A 9,313-nucleotide genomic window follows, 5' to 3' on the forward strand; every position below is an offset into this window, starting at 1 on the left:
AAGGGGTGTTGGGTTAATGGAGCGGACCGGATCGACCCGATTTGAAACGGACCGGGTCATGGGGAAAGTTGGACAATTATTTGGGCCTGTGGTTTGAATTTGAAGAAGTGGCCCAATCCGATTTTTCTTTGTATTTTTGTTCTCTTTTCTTCTTTTATTTTTCTAAAACTAAATTATAAAAGTACTTAAATTATTATTAAGAACTAAATTAAGTTATAAAAGCGCAAATTAACTTCCAATAACAATTAACGCACAATTAAGTAATAATTAAGCATAAAATTGTTCATTTGGACATTAAATGCTAAAAATGCAAAAGATGCCTATTTTTGTATTTTTTATTAATTTAACAAATAAACATGCATAGACAAACATACAAATAGTTACACAAAATATCACAAAAATTGCACACCAAGAAAAATTATTTTATTTTTGAATTTTTTGGGAGTAATTCTCATATAGGGCAAAAATCACGTGCTTACAGCTGCCCTCTTTGCCCGAAGACACGAATGGTTTTCGTGCAAAGATAAAGCGAGCGATTTTTGCCCATCTGAGTACTCCGTGTGAAGCATTTTTTTTTATTTTTTTATTTTGAAAAAGATTTGACCGAACCTTTGCTTCAAAGGTTTCCTACATATCCTGGGCTAAACAGGAATCAGGTCAATGTAGTTCGGGAAGTTTTGGTAGCTGGGACTACCGTGGGACTGCAATGTTACTGTTGTTGCATGCTATTACCACTGCTTACCGATCTCTTTGTTACACCGTGCTTAAAAGAAAACAAGAAGCTAGGCTAGACTGCAACTTGTTCTTGTTGCCTTCCTTTCTTGTCGGCTTGTGTTTCCTCCGGTGCTTTTCTTCCGTGAATTTGGGGATGACACTGGCCCTTTGCTTTTCTGAATACCAGTTTTCATCATTTTGTTCGGTCCGCTGGGGACATGACTTCCTTCATTAAGCTTTTTGGCGGTTCCTCTGGGGATACGACTCTCTTCATCAGATCTGTTATGCTGGGCATAATTTAATGTTCACAGGCCGCTTCTTTCAAGACGCGTCTTTTCTTCCTTTTGACTCATGCGCTTGAACTTGTGTTGGGACCTCTTGTTGCAACTTTCTGCTTTCCGGTGCTGGGGATTTTTATTGTTTCCTGCTGGGGATTCCTGTTGTAACCTTCTACCTTCCGGTGGGTTACTGATTTCAAGATTTGCAGTATAAGACTCAAAAATATTCCTCTTGTTATACAGGTGGGTGCCTGAATGCAAAAATATGAAATGTATGCCCGCATTATACTGGTGGGCGACCTAGAACAGAAATGAAAAGACAGAAATGTATTCCCGCATTATACTGGTGGGCGACCTAGAATAGAAATGAAGAGACAGAAAATGTATTCCCGCATTATACTGGTGGGCGACCTAGAACTGAAAGTATTCCCGCATTTTACTGGTGGGTGACCTAGAGCTGAAAAGTATTCCCGCATTTTACTGGTGGGTGACCTAGAACTGAAAAGTATTCCCGCATTTTACTGGTGGGCGACCTAGAACTGAAAAGTATTCCCGCATTTTACTGGTGGGCGACCTAGAACTGAAAAATATTCCCGCATTTTACTGGTGGGCGACCTAGAACTGAAAGTATTCCCGCATTTTACTGGTGGGCGACCTAGAACTGAAAGTATTCCCGCATTTTACTGGTGGGCGACCTAGAGCTGAAAAGTATTCCCGCATTTTACTGGTGGGCGACCTAGAACTGAAAGTATTCCCGCATTTTACTGGTGGGCGACCTAGAACTGAAAAGTATTCCCGCATTTTACTGGTGGGCGACCTAGAACTGAAAGTATTCCCGCATTTTACTGGTGGGCGACCTAGAGCTGAAAAGTATTCCCGCATTTTACTGGTGGGCGACCTAGAGCTGAAAAGTATTCCCGCATTTTACTGGTGGGCGACCTAGAACTGAAAAGTATTCCCGCATTTTACTGGTGGGCGACCTAGAACTGAAAGTATTCCCGCATTTTACTGGTGGGCGACCTAGAACTGAAAAGTATTCCCGCATTTTACTGGTGGGCGACCTAGAGCTGAAAAGTATTCCCGCATTTTACTGGTGGGCGACCTAGAGCTGAAAAGTATTCCCGCATTTTACTGGTGGGCGACCTAGAGCTGAAAAGTATTCCCGCATTTTACTGGTGGGCGACCTAGAGCTGAAAAGTATTCCCGCATTTTACTGGTGGGCGACCTAGAGCTGAAAAGTATTCCTGCATTTTACTGGTGGGCGACCTAGAACTGAAAGTATTCCCGCATTTTACTGGTGGGCAACCTAGAACTGAAAAGTATTAAAATTGTTTCCTCGTTCTTCCGAGAAAATTTTTGACAATCGACAGAAAATATTCTGCTCCGGTTTTGATGATTTCCCTGGCATCGCGTCCTGCTGCCATCATCAATCCTTCGCTTTCCTGCAGTAGACAAAAGGATTTAGTTAGTTTTAATCATGGTGGGAGGAGGTGCCTTTCCGGTGGATGATTTTTCCTCTCTTTCCCTTTTCTTGCTCTGTGCCCCCATAACTGGTTGGTGGACAAAGTTGCTTGCTGGGGGTTTCCGGCCTGCTGGGGATTGGTTTTCAATTTATCCCCTTTTCTGCTTTCTCTTTACAGTACATGCCGTGGGAGTCTGCTTTTACTCCCGGAAACACTCCCTTTAGGAGTTTACTTCCTCCAAAACTGCAGGGCACAACATTGCATTGCCTGGGGCTAGCCTTTAGGACTGTTGGGGTTACCCTGCATCGGATGAATCCCTCTTCGGTCTCTGGTAGTAAGCTTTAAAAATCCTTTTCAAGACAAATTTTTAGAAAGAGAAATAAAAAGATAGAAAAGGAGAAAATCTTTCTGAACCAATACTTGACGGGAAAAGAAATTCAGAAGAATTTATCTGGATGACATGACTGGTCCCCGTGATCATGACGTGCACCATAGATTCCCGACCCAGTCTATTTGTATTAATAAACTTTCCCGATGGTCTTACTTGCTGGGGATAAATGAGTGTCCATTTCTTTGCGAATGTGGACCCTTTTGTTGATCTGTCTTGTCGCCTCATAGTGCCCTTCGAGGGGTTTTCACTAATGAGACTCTCTCTTTTCTCTCAACTCCCGGCGCCTTATGGTGCCTGTGAAGGTTTTCACCGATAAGACTCTCTCATTTTATATCTCTCATCTTATGTCGCCTTTCGGTGCCTATGAAGGTTTTCACCGATAAGACTCTCTCATTTTATTTCTTCATCGAGGAATCGGGGTGTTGTCGATGTGACTCTCTCTTCTGGAGATCCCTTTGGACTATCAATTCATTTCCAATTTCATGATCCTCTTCTTTGCTGGGGATCGGCGTATTATTCTCGGCTTTATTTGCATGACTTGGCACCTCTTGGATATTGATCGGGAGGTCTTTTGGACGTCGATGTTGGTTTTGGTGTGGGGCTAAAGCAAGGCTATCAAAATGAAATAATTTGATGGATGATCTGCTACAATTTTTGGAATCTAACCTTTGTTGGAATTTTTAAAACATAACCTCTGCCCCAGTTTTCTTGCTTGGGGGATTTTATTTTTACTCTAGGTTGAGCTACGTGCGTTATGCACACTGTGCCTATTATGCATACTTATGGACATTATGCACACTATGACCGAGCCGTGAGGCGCCTACGTATCCTCTTCGAGGAATCAGGTCAAACGTAGTTCCCACGGTTTTGTATTTCTTATGATTTTTATCTTCTTTTTCTTTTCTTTCTCCTTCTTTTTTTTCATTTTCCTTTAATGATTTTTTCTCTTTTTTTTTCTTTTTCTTTCATATCTTTTCCATTAGTGATTCCAAAAGAGGGGTATGAAAGAATAACTTAAGGCTCAAAAGGGGAAACAAGGGTTAAAAGTGTTTGGATAGAAGAAAGAACTGCCTCTGTCATTTCATTATCCAATAAGCACCAAGTACAAACAAACGAACCGATAATTTCCATAATTAAAGAAATTAGCATAATATCTCTTGACTGCATCAGAATTGATAGCCATGTCGACACATCTTCCCTCGATATCTGTCAAACACACAGCACCGTTGGACAACACTTTGGTCACAATATAAGGCCCTTGCCAATTTGGGGCGAACTTGCCTTTTGCCTCGACCTGATGCGGGAGGATCTTCTTTAACACCTGCTGCCCTACTTCAAACTTCCTGGGGCGTACCTTCTTATTGTATGTTCTCGCCATTCTCTTCTGATACAGCTGACCATGGCACACTGCTGCCAATCTTTTCTCATCTATCAAGCTCAACTGTTCCAATCGAGCTCTGACCCATTCATCATCATCAATCTCGGCTTCAGCGACAATCCAGAGGGACGGAATTTCGACCTCCGCCGGTATTACGGCCTCAGTTCCGTACACCAACAAATAAGGAGTTGCACCTATGGAGGTCCGGACGGTAGTGCGATAACCCAACAGAGCAAAGGGTAATCTCTCGTGCCATTGTCTAGATCCTTCCACCATCTTTCACAGTATCTTCTTGATGTTTTTATTGGCTGCTTCGACCGCTCCATTCGCCTTGGGACGATATGGGGTGGAATTGCGGTGTGTAATCTTGAATTGTTGGCATACCTCTCTCATCAGGCTGCTGTTAAGATTCACACCGTTATCCGTGATGATTACTTTTGGGATCCCAAATCTGCAGATGATATGGGAGTGCACAAAATCCACCACCGCCTTTTTAGTTACCGACTTGAAGGTTTTAGCCTCAACCCATTTGGTGAAGTAGTCAATGGTTACTAAAATGAACCTATGACCGTTGGACGCTGCTGGCTCGATAGGTCCAATGACATCCATGCCCCATGCCACAAACGGCCAGGGTGCTGACATCGTATGTAACTCTGTTGGCGGAGAATGAATCAGATCTCCATGTATCTGACACTGATGGCATTTCCTTACGAAAGTGATACAGTCGTGTTCCATGGTGAGCCAATGATACCCTGCCCTGAGGATCTTCCTTGCCAATACATATCCGCTCATATGTGGCCCGCAAACTCCAGCATGTACCTCTGCCATAACCGTCGTGGCTTGACCGACATCTATACATCTCAACAATCCCAAATCCGGGGTTCTTTTGTACAAAACTCCTCCGCTGAGGAAGAAACCATTCAACAAACGCCGAAGGGCTCTTTTTTGGTCTCCAGTGGCCTGTTCCGAATATATCCCCATTCTGAGGTATTCCTTGATATCATGAAACCAGGAATACCTGGCGTATAAGCGTTGCAATAAGCGTGCTGATCACGGACCTAGATGTGCAAAGGATCAACATACATTTTGTCAGGGTGATGCAACATTGATGCTAAGGTGGCAAATGCATCCGCTACCTCGTTATGAATTCTCAGGATATGTTTGAATTTCACCGATCGAAATCGCTTGCTCAAATCGTGCAAGCATTGTCGATAGGGTATGAGTTTCAGATCCCATGTTTCCCATTCACCCTGAATCTGATGTACCAAGAGGTCCGAGTCTCCCAAGACCAAAACGTCTTGGACATCCATGTCTGCAGCCAATCGCAAACCCAAAATGCAAGCTTCATACTCAGCCATATTGTTGGTGCAATAGAAGCGTAGTTGAGCTGTAACAGGGTAATGGCGTCCTGTTTCAAAAATGAGTACTGCTCCTATTCCAACCCCTTTCGCGTTTGTAGCTCCATCGAAGAAAAGCTTCCAACCTGGTTCCTCGGGTAACTCCAGCTCATTTGTATGCATTATCTCTTCGTCGGGAAAATATGTTCTTAAAGGCTCGTATTTTTCATCAACTGGATTCTCTGCCAAATGGTCGGCCAGCGCCTGGGCTTTCATGGCTGTCCTGGTCACATAGACAATATCAAACTCTGTGAGCAGAATTTGCCATTTGGCCAACCTTCCTGTGGGCATAGGTTTCTGAAAGATATACTTCAATGGGTCCAAACGGGATATGAGATAAGCAGTATATGATGACAGGTAGTGTTTCAACTTCTGAGCTACCCAAGTTAGGACGCAACATGTTTTCTCGAGTTGAGTGTACTTGACTTCATATACTGTGAATTTCTTGCTAAGATAGTAGATGGCCTGCTCCTTCCTTCCTGTGTCATCATGTTGCCCTAGTACACAACCAAATGAATTTTCCAGGACCGTCAGATAAAGAATCAAGGGCTTCCCTGGCTTAGGCGGGACCAATACGGGTGGATTAGACAGATACCCTTTGATTTGGTCGAAAGCCTCTTGACACTCTGCCGTCCAACTTACCGCAGCATCCTTTCTCAGCAGCCGAAATATGGGCTCACAAGTTGCTGTGAGTTGAGCGATGAACCTGCTGATGTAATTGAGTCTACCCAGCAAACTCATTCCCTCTGTTTTGTTCTTTGGCAGTGGCAAATCTCGGATGGATTCGATTTTGGATGGATCTAACTCAATCCCCCGTCGACTGACAATGAATCCTAACAGCTTTCCTGACGGAACCCCGAATGCGCATTTGGCCGGGTTAAGCTTGATATCATACCTTCGGAGTCTTTGGAAGAATCTCCTTAGGTCTGCTATATGGTCTTCCTGACGCCAAGACTTTATGATCACATCATCTACGTACACCTCAATTTCTTTGTGTATCATGTCGTGAAATACAACAGTCATTGCTCGCATGTACGTTGCCCCGGCATTCTTCAGTCCGAACGACATTACCCGATAGCAGTAAGTTCCCCATGGCGTGATAAATGCTGTCTTTTCCGCATCTTCCTCGTCCATTAGGATCTGATGATATCCCGCATAGCAATCCACAAAGGATCCGATCTCGCGCCCAGCGCAATTATCGATCAGGATATGAATGTTGGGCAACGGAAAATTGTCCTTGGGACTTGCTTTGTTGAGGTTGCGGTAGTCGACGCACACCCTGATTTTTCCATCCTTCTTTGGAACTGGTACCACATTGGCCAACCACTCGGGATATCGAGTGACCCGAATGACCTTCGCCTGCAACTGTTTAATCACCTCTTCTTTGATCTTTACACTCATTTCTGTTTTAAATTTCCTTAGCTTTTGCTTGACCGGAGGGTATGCCGGGTCAGTGGGCAATTTGTGAACCACTAGATTGGTGCTTAATCCCGGCATATCGTCGTATGACCATGCAAAAACATCTTTGAATTCCACGAGGGTTCTGATCAATTCTTCCCTGACATTCGGCTCAATATGGATGCTGATTTTGGTTTCTCGGACATTATCAGCGTCTCCTAGATTCACAGCCTCAGTGTCATTTAGGTTAGGTTTGGGTTTTTCTTCAAATTGGCACAGTTCTCGGTTTATCTCTTCGAAGGCTTTATCTTCGTCATATTCAGATTCATCGTCACAAACGACCTCTTGCATCATTGAGTCAGATTCAGATTGATTTATTAGACTAGGTCAAAGATCCGCTGTGCATGCCATGTCATTAGAACCAGTAAAAAGAGAACTGTTCATAAAGAAAAAGAACAAAACAAAATTAAAATGGGACAAAAGAAGAGAACTTTATTAAACTTGCGGGATAAAAGGGTTCACACTTTTACAAAACAAAAGTAAAATTTGGATTACACCCTGGAATAATCCGAACAAAACAAAACAAACAAAACATAAATCAAAGCCTACTACCAAGACTCCCCTCGGATAGGAAGAGGAGTAACTGTCCAATTGTTGGTTTTGGCCTCAGGCCCCACAAACTGTATCTCTGCTCTGCTGGAACCTTCTCCAGCTTCTACCATACTGACATCAGCGAATAGCCGCTCGAAACTCTGATTCAGGTCCCCATCCATACCAATCAATGGTCCTAGAATCTTTGGGACCGGTGGCCTTTTGGCGCTTGCTCTGACAAAAGATCTTGAGAGACGTGGCACGGGTTTGGGAAGATACCAGACTTTCTTCTTCATTTTCCGCGCTTGCTTTACATCTGCTGCGGTTGGTTTGAACCCCAATCCGAAAGTTTCTAGATTTTTAGACAGGGAGACAGGTTGGACAATCCCCGGAAGCTCGACTCCCAGGCCCTTTCCCGGTACAAATCCATTACCCAGCATTTCCGAGACCATCATGACTGTCGCGGCGGCTACCCTAGGGTGCGGGATGATTTCTCCTTCAGAAATTTTGTTTGCCGACACTGTATCGAAAATCTGGTAGACCCAAGGACCTTTGTCATCATAGGTCTCTATGAAGGGCACAATGGCGCCACCCATGGTGCATGCCGTGTCCTCGCCGTGTAGTACGACCTCCTGCCTATCCCACTCGAACTTCACCATCTGATGTAGGGTGGAGGGCACTGCTTTGGCTGCATGAATCCATGGTCGTCCTAACAGAAGGTTATAAGATACTGTGGCATCTAATACCTGGAACTCCATGGTGAACAGGACAGGACCGATGGTCAATTCAAGTACAACATCCCCTACAGTAGTTGTTCCATTTCCGTCAAATCCTCGGACACAAATGCTATTCTTGTGGATTCTTCCGTGGTCGATCTTTAACTGGTTCAGGGTGGATAATGGACAAATATTGGCACTTGACCCATTATCCACTAATACCCGAGTAACTACCGCGTTTTCACATTTGACAGTCAGATAGAGAGCTTTATTATGCTCCGTACCTTCCACTGGCAGATCATCATCTGAGAACGTTACCCTGTTCACTTCGAAAATCTTGTTGGCAATGGTTTCCAGGTGGTTTACAGAAATCTCGTTGGGTACATGAGCTTCGTTCAGTATTTTCATCAGGGCCCGGCGATGTTCCTCAGAATGGATCAGTAATGATAGCAGCGAGATCTGTGCTGGTGTTTTCCTCAGCTGCTCGACCACGGAGTAGTCCTGCACTTTCATCTTCCTCAAGAACTCCTCAGCCTCTTCTTCGGACACAGGTTTCTTGGTTGTAGCGGGGTTGGTTCTTCTTAGCTCCACCGGAGCAAAACACCGACCTGATCGAGTCAGTCCTTGCGCTTCACAACTAACTTCCTCCACTTGTTTTCCTTTGTACATCACCACTGCCCTCTCGTATTTCCAAGGCACAGCCTTACTATCAACCATCGGCAACTGAACTGCGGGCTTTATTGTGACCAGTTCCCTGTATACCCCTTTTAACACAACTGCAGGTGTGGGCGGAGTCCCTGATATTACCAACTTGTTTGGCTCGGGTTTGCTTGTTATGGCGGACGGTCTCTTCCCCAATATCACTACCGGCTTGACGCCTTCTCCCTGGGACTGTACCCCTGTTCCTCCACTGGTCGGTCCTTCTTTCGGAGCGGCCTGGATCATCATCACTATTTGTGAGGGTTTTCTCAATTCTCCTCCCTCATA

The sequence above is a fragment of the Nicotiana tabacum genome, chromosome 6 (genome assembly GCF_000715075.1).
Source record: "Nicotiana tabacum cultivar K326 chromosome 6, ASM71507v2, whole genome shotgun sequence".
Lineage (NCBI taxonomy): Eukaryota > Viridiplantae > Streptophyta > Magnoliopsida > Solanales > Solanaceae > Nicotiana > Nicotiana tabacum.